This window comes from Macrobrachium rosenbergii, chromosome 27 (genome assembly GCF_040412425.1).
Source record: "Macrobrachium rosenbergii isolate ZJJX-2024 chromosome 27, ASM4041242v1, whole genome shotgun sequence".
In the NCBI taxonomy this organism is placed as follows: Eukaryota; Metazoa; Arthropoda; class Malacostraca; order Decapoda; family Palaemonidae; genus Macrobrachium; species Macrobrachium rosenbergii.
In genome coordinates, this window is record NC_089767.1 from 29,487,009 (window position 1) to 29,497,008 (window position 10,000).

Genomic DNA, 10,000 nt, shown 5'->3' on the forward strand with positions numbered 1-10,000 from the left:
AAAATCTTGATCAAGTGACTCTACTTTCGAAACGAAACGATGAAAAAAGAAATGCATTTTACAATGAGGGAACATGTTGTTGATGATTTCTAAGGAATGATTTTCTTTCAATAATATGAAATCATATCAATGGTCCCTCTTCCGCATAAGAATTTCTTAATTTGAAGTGAGGGACCATTTGATATGATTTCAAATTTCAGCAAATCATTTTCTTACAGGAAATTCATTTAGAAGAAGAAATCTGGTTATTCATATTATCTATAAACATCTAATTTTGATTTCCCAAAAGTACTCAAAGACTGAGTATTTTCACTAGTTAAGTAATGCCCCGAAGAATCGAATCGCTCCAATAATATATAAATTGGCAAATAATTCATACCAGTAAAATAAGGGTAAACAGAATTAGAAAAAAAATATAGAAAGTATTTAGTTCAATTGCAAACTGCAATAGTAACTGATACATTAAACTGAAAAATGATCAGCGAACGACAAATGTTACTGAATTGGGATAATACCACATCTAAAATATTAGGATTTTTCAGGAGATGACTGTAATTTTAATTTCACTTTCCAGTTAATGAGACCTTGCTGAACAATGGAAAATATTATAGCTGACGTTCTTACGCACACAACTTCACATGCTTGCTAATTTGTTGTACACCTTCCATAAAGTGAACGAATCGGAACATCAGAGTTTTGTAATTTTCGATCTTATTAATATAAACCTTAAGCTACAATTATTAAATGAATGGAACTCTTTTCAGCCCGTCAGCAAATTATTCTAGTTTTATATGTTCTGAAAGCGATATAACACATTCAAGTTCCATTAATATTTAGTATAACATCATTACTATTATTTCAACCCTTCTTAAAGCCTTTTATTGTGTTGCATTATTCTATAAAATGAGGAAAACTCCCTCCCCTTTTCTCGTCCAGAGACTGCCATTAATCTTAGTCGGTCTCAGTCTGTCACGTGGCTTCCCTTGCCTACCAACATCCCGAATTATTGTGGGATCATTTTTGTCTCTCAAGAGCAAAATGCGAGAAACAAAAATGAATGGAATATTTCCAGACCCGTTAAAATGCTAGAAATAACAAAGTGGTGGTTCAATTTCTTATTCCATTTAACCGGAAACTGCTTTATTTACTTTTCCTCCACTGAATGAGGTCCTTGGACGAAAACGTACACACGTTTATATTACCCATCAAAGCAAATTAAACGCATTAAACACAGATGCAAACACGCATATATATATATATATATATATATATATATATATATATATATATATATATATATATATATATATATATATATATATTACACAGACTATATATATGCTGAATATAATGTATGTCATGTGTTGGGCTGGGATTTCTACCTCCATTCTCTATTTCATCATCTACCTCAGATCAACTGGACACAATAGGATCTGATTGGGTGTTCGAAAATCCAGTCTGGCTCCGCCAGAAGTCGAACCTAGCTCCTCTCGATAACAAGGCTAAAGGGACAACCATTCCTCTCGAAAAATATTTGGCAACTTTTCTTGTCAAACCTTAGTCAGCATTATGACAGCACTTCGACCATTTCATTGAAGATTCTCACTTTCAATCCATTCAACAACTGGCTCCTTTCAATTCTCAAAAGTCTTAATTGCTGTTCTTTTATCTTCAATGTTAACTTTACACTTTTACATATCTTGCTTCAAATTTAGATCAGTACCCACGCACGCGCGCACACACACACACAACACACACGCACATATATATGTATATATATATATATATATATATATATATATATATATATATATATATATAATCCTATAATTTATATATGTGTGTATGTGTAATCAGGAAAATAAATGAAAATTACACACACACACACACACATTAATATTTTTCATGTAGTAATGAAATGAAGGAATCTCCAGGGTATTAATCTAGCTATAGAAGTAGTTCAATCTTTGAGCTCCTTTGGGAAATCAGTGTAATGTTGTTGTGATCGCATGTCGAAATCAGATATATCTTGACTGTATGAATAACCAGATTTCTCATCTAAATATTTTTCAGAACTCGTAATATTCCTTGACTGCACAACAATATTACGGCGACACTATGTACTTTAAGACATCATACGACTTTATTCAACTATGGTATCCATAATGATGGAAAAATATTTTCCTGAACGCATGCTTCATAATTATCTTCGTTCTTCGCCGAAGAGTGCAATGGACTCATTTAAAAATATCATTACACAGCAGTATTCCCCTAGAATTTCTGCACTCAGTAAAATCATCACCATTGTTCTTATACAGAATAAGAGCGTAGGAAATATTTCCCACACGTTAATTTATTGTGGCAGCCTTCATCTTACGCCAAATTGTCCGACAAATTACGTACTGCTACTTTACATATAATTTAATAAATGCAACTTACGTTATCGAGTGGGCTGAATTGCATTTATAGAATTTAGGCCAAAGGCCAAGCACTGGGACCTATGAGGTCATTCAGCGCTGAAACGGAAACTGACATTAAAAGTTTTGAAAGGTGTAACAGGAGGACAACGTCGCAGTTGCACTATGAATCCATTGTTACGAGAGGGTGGAAAGTAAGATGGAAGAAAGAGAATATGACAGCAGGTGCAGTAAAAGGAATGAAAAGGGTTTCAGCTAGGGGCCGAAGGCACGCTGCAAAGAACCTTAAGTAACGCCTACAGTGCACCTCATGCTGCCGGCACTAACCCCCTACGGGATTACCTTATCGAGTGGCGAGCCTTGTATTCAATTAGATTTGACATTCATTAAATCGTGAGACTAATAAATTATAGCGACTGAAAGACCATATGGGGTCAACTATTTTTTTTGTTAAAGCTACGTCAATTAAGAATTCTGGGTATTTCGAACGGAAAGCAATATCATACGTATATCTTTAAGAAATCATCATCCAAAAAATTCTTAGGTCTAGAATGTAATGTCTTATTCAAGCAATCCTGTCTGACTGGCTGACAAAGTTGCTTGATTATTGTCTTAATAAAATGCAGAGCGAGGGTCGAGGAGTGAAGAATGGACCTGATCGTAAACTTGCCCGCCTTACAATAATAATAATAATAATAATAATAATAATAATAATAATAATAATAATAATAATAATAATAATAATAATAATAATAATGTCACGTTCTCTTTTAAAAGAGAGATCCATTTCAGCATTTTGTCTAGGCATTCAGATTGAGGTAAATTATTCTACATTATTAAGATCTATTTTATCATGTAATAATAATAATAATAATAATAATAATAATAATAATAATAATAATAATAATAATAATAATAATAATAATAATGTCACGTTCTCTTTTAAAAGATACATTTCAGCACTTTGTCTGGGCATTCAGACTAAGGTAAATTGTTCTATATTATTAAGATCTAATTTAGCATGTAATAATAATAATAATAATAATAATAATAATAATAATAATAATAATAATAATAATAATAATAATAATAATAATGGAGAAATAAAACCGCAGTTATGTATATGTACAAATATTTAAAGATAAATATGTACATATACATAACTGTGGATTTGTTTCTCCATTTCAAGACTCATGCTACTATGAGTATATTTTAATAATAATAATAATAATAATAATAATAATAATAATAATAATAATAATAATAATAATAATAATAATGTCACGTTCTCTTCTTCATGCTGTAATCGAAATATCTCTATTATTCCAAATCATTTTTCCCCAGGCAATATAAAGCTTCTAAAGAGTTTTCTGACTGCTCATATATTCCACGTGACTGTATGCGAAATTTTGTGACTTCTTGAACGACAAAAGTTTTAATTCAAAATTCGTATTTCTGACATCGGGACAATGGAAATTGGGTCAAATCAGTTTTAACTCTTCGATTCCCTCTAAAGAACTCAATTTTTCTCTCTGGGATTTCATACCGGTACTCCTTAATTTTATGCGTTTTTCAAACCGACCAATAAGCATTGTATGCTAGAGATTATATATTATGAACAGGGATCCTATTATTTTCACTCTCTTCTTAATGTTCTCTGTGTAGAGAAATTTCCCAAATCCCTTTTCACAATAAGATGATAGAAAGTCAATCTATATGAGAGAGTTTATGATGTCGCTTTTTTATTCATATATATTCATCCTTATCAATACTCTTGGATTAGCTTTTTCATTATTTGGGTAAAAATATTCATAATGGCAATCCTCGTTCTTTCCTGTTTGCTTCTGTTACCGTTGTCGCTAATAGTTTTGCATACTTCTCTCTCTCTCTCTCTCTCTCTCACACACACATACATGCATATACATGCACACATACATACATACATACACATACCTACACAGAAGTCTGCGAATCATCTTGCTATTTCTACGCTAGTGATTTCTTCATTAAAATGGAAACTATATTGATCCTAAAATATTTTGCAACTTCATTTCAGCTATCAAAAGTATTGCATTGTTTATAAAATTAAATATCACAAAACTAAATGAAAATACTACGAAATACTGCTAAAGCACATGAATTCCTCTTTTACGTATGACAAACAATCATAAAAGCACTGCAAATCATTGTGCGCCCACTGCGTTCACGCCAACTCTCAACCTATATCCTCCAAAACATTCTGATACAAGTTACAATGACATCATACAAACGTCTAAGTTCTCTCGACAAACTGCAATATTTACAAAAATCTCCGGGACGGTTCTACCATGTAGTGTACATTGCAATTTGTGTCACCTCTTCTTTGAAACTTCAAAATGTTTATATACACATGCATGCATGTATGTGTGTAAGCATGTATGTATGTACGCATGTGTGCGTATGTCTGTCCACACTGACCCTCCAACAGACGTTTCGGTGCGAATATATGAGTGCACGTCAGCAACCTGCATAAATATACAATGACGTGAAACATTGATCGTACGAATCCGTAAATTCAATAATAAAGAATCGAGGGCTACACTGGGAAACCCTCTGCTGCACCAGGTAAATGGAGAGTGGTGCTGACAGTTTCGGACGGCAAAATTAAAATTGGGATTGGTCGGTGAAGGGGAAACAGATGGCTGTAGATACGTGGCCGTGTAGGCAGTGGGAAGGGGGACGCACCAACCCATTAGCAAAGAGAGCTGTCATTGATATATAGAATGTTTACGTTGCGTGGATGGCAGAGTGCTGGTGGCCATCATTTTGAAATAATGCGGGTTTGCCTTTGAAAGCTTGCGTGGAGAAATTCAATCTCAGTGGAATATGAATAAAAAAGAGGGGTGTGTTATATGCATTGCAATGTTGGTATCATTCTCAGTAAACTGGAGTGACTGATAAAACAGATTGCAATGCATTTCTGGTATGAGGTAAATTACAACTTGAGTGAACGACTGACGCAGGGAAACGCCTAAATATGATAACTGAATAAAGGTGAATGTAAAGAGGAAGAAGACGTTTAATTAAAGCATGTCAGCATCGTACGCTGAGATCACATAATTACATAGACATAAAAAGAGCCAACAGAACATCTTTAAAGGTACAGAGGGTTAAAAGGCTGTTCAAAGAGGCTGCCTTTGGATCGTAAATTGTCAATTTTGATATGAAAGTCTTTAAATGGAAGGACATTTTCTTCAGAAATAATTTGGTTTTGTATTCCTCCCGGCAACCTGCTTAGCTCAAATTAGCACAGAAGATGATTATAAAATGATAGTCTGACGCTTTATTAAGCAATTGGGTACAGTGATTAGAGGCTTTGTGATGAGTTCCCTTAGAAGTCTGTAACAGTGCAGTTATTTCAAAATCCAACTTTGTTCGTAATAACAGGTGCCGAAAGAGGTCAATGTTTGTTGTTAAAATGGGCATTATAAAGATAGGAGAGAGAGAGAGAGAGAGAGAGAGAGAGAGAGAGAGAGACTGTGCCATTTAACCAGAATTTTCCATAGAATGCAGTTACTTCGTTCGTAAGTACCTAAGCTAAAGAAAAACATACTTAATCATATAGTTATTCATTACTATTCAATAGGTAGAATACAACATCCACCTTGCACTCAAAGTTATCCACTTGACACTTTGCTGACAGTGCACACTAAATGTATGGAGCATTGACAACATGATGAGTTGCCTCAAAATTTTTCTCTCCATTCGGTCTCAAAAACCTAGATGTTATCACGCTAGTTTTAGTAACCATTAATCAATCAATAAATATTTCTCCCCATTAAGAAAATGCTGAAAGATGTGCATTTGCCAAATACCTAAGGAGACGAATACTCCCATTTTCTTATCTTATGCAGTTGCCTTAACTTTCACTGCAAGCAAGAAATTTGAAAGGGAACTGGTATGGTAGCATTAGCATATATCGGAAGACGGGACAGACACATCTAAGATGCGAGTTTTACGAGGAGAAGAGACGGGATCAAGAAGATCTGTGTTCCAGAAAGGAAGAAAGAGTAGGAAGAAGCCAACGAATGGGGCATGATGACGCTGTAATGAAGACATGACATGTCGATTGGAGTGGTTTGTAATGCACAGAGGGTTCGGGGAGCCATTGATGTGTGGGGTGAGGTGGTAGGTAGGAGATGGAATGAACTTTTGGTAATAATTCGTCTGGTGACGTTTTACTAAGCAAAGTTTTAGTGCTGGCAGAGGACGTCTCCAGCTCTTTTGGGTGAGTAAATTTCCGCAAAACTAAATCTTCATATAATATCTGATGTGCAAGATAGCAAATAACTAAACTTCTGGAGTAGCAACTGGCTTTGAGCTTTTAGATTTTTCCCTGAGCATTAGGTATCATACAATCTATACTGTTAAATTCTTTGTGAATGGATCAGCAGAATACGGAAAGGTTTTCCTATGCATTGTTGCAAACCAGTTAACGCTGTTACACAGACTGCAGTTGACTTTTTTCTAAATCTGACTTTAGAGAATGAACATTATTCACACTTTATTCATAGAACTTGAAGCTGGACGTTCATAGCTGAGACAATAATTAAAAGTGTGGGGACATTTTTATATTATAATATATACGGTACAATTCGATATACATACAGGTTTTACGCACAGTCTTCATCGGAATCAGGCGATTAGATACAAATCAGCTGCAGAAATATATAATGTACTTGTACACTTCCAGGGAACAGGAATATGTTACGTAGAAACACTTGAGTCTTTTTTTTACCAACCAGAATCTTACAGTAGTGATCTCGATGCAGCTCACTGGTCACTAGCATTCTTTAATATGAATAATCATGATTTCAATTCTAAAGATTCAAAATTACATTTATGCTCCCGCTGGAAGCAATACTACTACAGCGGCGAATACTGTCCGTCCGTTAATGTTGAGCGCTGTGTTTTGAAAGCTTTTGCCCGATAGTAAAAAGTTACAATTAACTGAAACCATTCAACTTCGTTCCTTTCTGAGAGTATGACGGAGAAAATGAGAAGGTGAGAAGGAGGAGGAGGCAGAACGTGAGACTTCTTAAATCTCGGAACGACTTGATTAGGACCTTTAATTGCCCTCCCTGATCTATCTCCTACTTCTTCTTCGTCTCGTTCTTCTTCTTCTCTTCGCTGACTTAGCCTTCACTTAATCACACTTCTTTCTTCCATTAAAAGGAGAGTTTGAGTCGTTCTGGGACCTGTCATAAAAGTGAGTGGCTCTGATGTTTGTGACCCCTTTAATCATTCCAGTATTGTAATGCATCTCATTTTGATCATTTTACCTCTTCTACTCTTTATTTTGGATAATGGAATGGAATACAGAATTTAGGCCAAAGGCCAAGCACTGGGACCTATGAGACCATTCAGCGCAGAAACGGAAACTGGGAGTAAAAAAGGTTTGAAAGGTATAACAGGAGGAAAACCTTGCAGTTGCACTATGAAACAAATGTTAAGAGAGGTTGGATAGCAAGATGGAAGAAAGAAAATATGAATGGAGGTACAATAAAAGGAATGAAGGGGTTGCAGCTAGGGACCGAAGGAACGCTGCAATGAACCTTAAGTAATGCCTACAGTGCACCGCGTGGGGTGCACTGACAACCTACCCCACTACGGGTCGTACTTTGGAGAGGCATCACACTGCTTTTATCATTTGCCGTCTCGTTTTCACATTCTTTTATTGAAATAATTTATTGATATGATTTTCGTATTTATTATTCATCTTTATTCCTAATTTATTAAGACGAGGAAACGTGCATTTCCCGTGTTGCAATGCGTTTCTTTTGTTCCAAAAGCGTCGCGGATTACTGGCCTCATTTGAAGAGAAACACCCTCATGGTAACATGGTTCTCAATATTAAACAATATATAAAAATAAAGTTTACTCTTCTGTGATTCATGTTATATGTAAAATATCAATTCATTGGATTTCCACTCATTCTAATTTAAGTTGCGTTTCACTGGATAAAAAAATTACATTTTATAATTATCTGATGAAAAAAACGTTAAGTAAAATATCGTCGAATACACAAATACTACTACAATTTCCAGAATCATTAACAGTGTTCTTGCCATGTTCAGCTGCATAGTCGGTAGAATTTGGAGCTATGTTTTCTCTCTAAAAATTAATTTTCCTTCGTTTCACCGATTCCCGGAACTCATTTTCTATACATCTGCACGTGGGAACACTCAAAAATCATAATGGCAATCTGTGGACTATTCATTCTCCCCGCGTCTTCATGTCTTTGATTGACTGTCTGCTCTTTTATAATACACAAGTGTTTAATTATTTGGCTCGTTTTGCCATTCGACGGTGGGATTCAGAGCGATTTTGTTTCCAGAAACTATGATCATTATATCGGCTCTGAAAGTTCAATCTTCGAGATACAATATGTGGAGCGAATGTTTTGCTTGCTACATTGTGAATGCTGCGGTAAGCTAAATTATTCACTTCCTGTTATTTTCAGTTAATGTTTGTTTTTTTTTTTTAATCAAAACTCTCCTTTTTATTGGTAAGTGTTATGTGATTTCCTTTAGAATGCCATAAAAACTTGTTAGCATAAGTAAGTGTTATGTGATTTCCTTTAGAGTGACATAAAAACTTGTTACGCATAAACGATCTATGCTAATGACGTCACAACAGCTGGAACATTGTGGTTAAATTACGCAATGCTTAGTTTTCTTAATTTTGTATTGTTGGCGTTTTTATACAATAGCTTCATTATTAACATATTAAGGAAATGATATGCTGACAAACTTACTTAATGAAAGGTGATTATAGAAAACCGCATAGAGAGTAATTTGCCTTAATATTGCTTTGGCGATAACGTTAAAGAAATCAGAAGAAATTCGCTTACCATCTGTAATTCGTTGTGCAATGCTTCAACGAAATGCAAATGTTGAATATTTACCCAAAACACTTTTGTCTGAACTTTATTCATTTTTCTGTGTTGTAACTTCTTTTAACTTGCTTTTTTTTGTAAATCTAACTTTTTTTTTATTCCTTAGAAGACAGTTGTCTTCAACGCTTCAACACGTTGAGCAAAATTTCACCCTTATGCTCGTCCACCGTTTCGTTATATCGTCTTTATTGCTATTCCAAAATTTATGAGAATGTATTATGAATGAAATCCCCCTTATGTTGGAATCTTGGGTGGAAGTTAGTGTACTGTCTACGCTGAAAGGTACACCATTTAATATTGTCAGCAGAGACCGCAAACAGAATAGCAAACACCAGGTGAGAGAAAAAATGAACATGAATGGAAGCAGAAACCAAATTGAAGAGAAGTATTTGGACCAAGTCCTCCGCCTCTAATGAGCAGCGGCAAATAAATGTGTATTCATGGAATGGAGCGGAAATTATTGAGATAAACTGCGCGAGATGCATTCATCGAGCGAGATAAATAGATGGTGTGAAGAACGAGGAAATAGGGACGAGTTGTGGAGCAATCAGGTGATGTGTTAGAAGAGAAATAATAACGGTAAATCATGCTCTCATAATTACAAGTACAGAAATAAACAGGGCCTCAGAGAATATTCATTGGAATA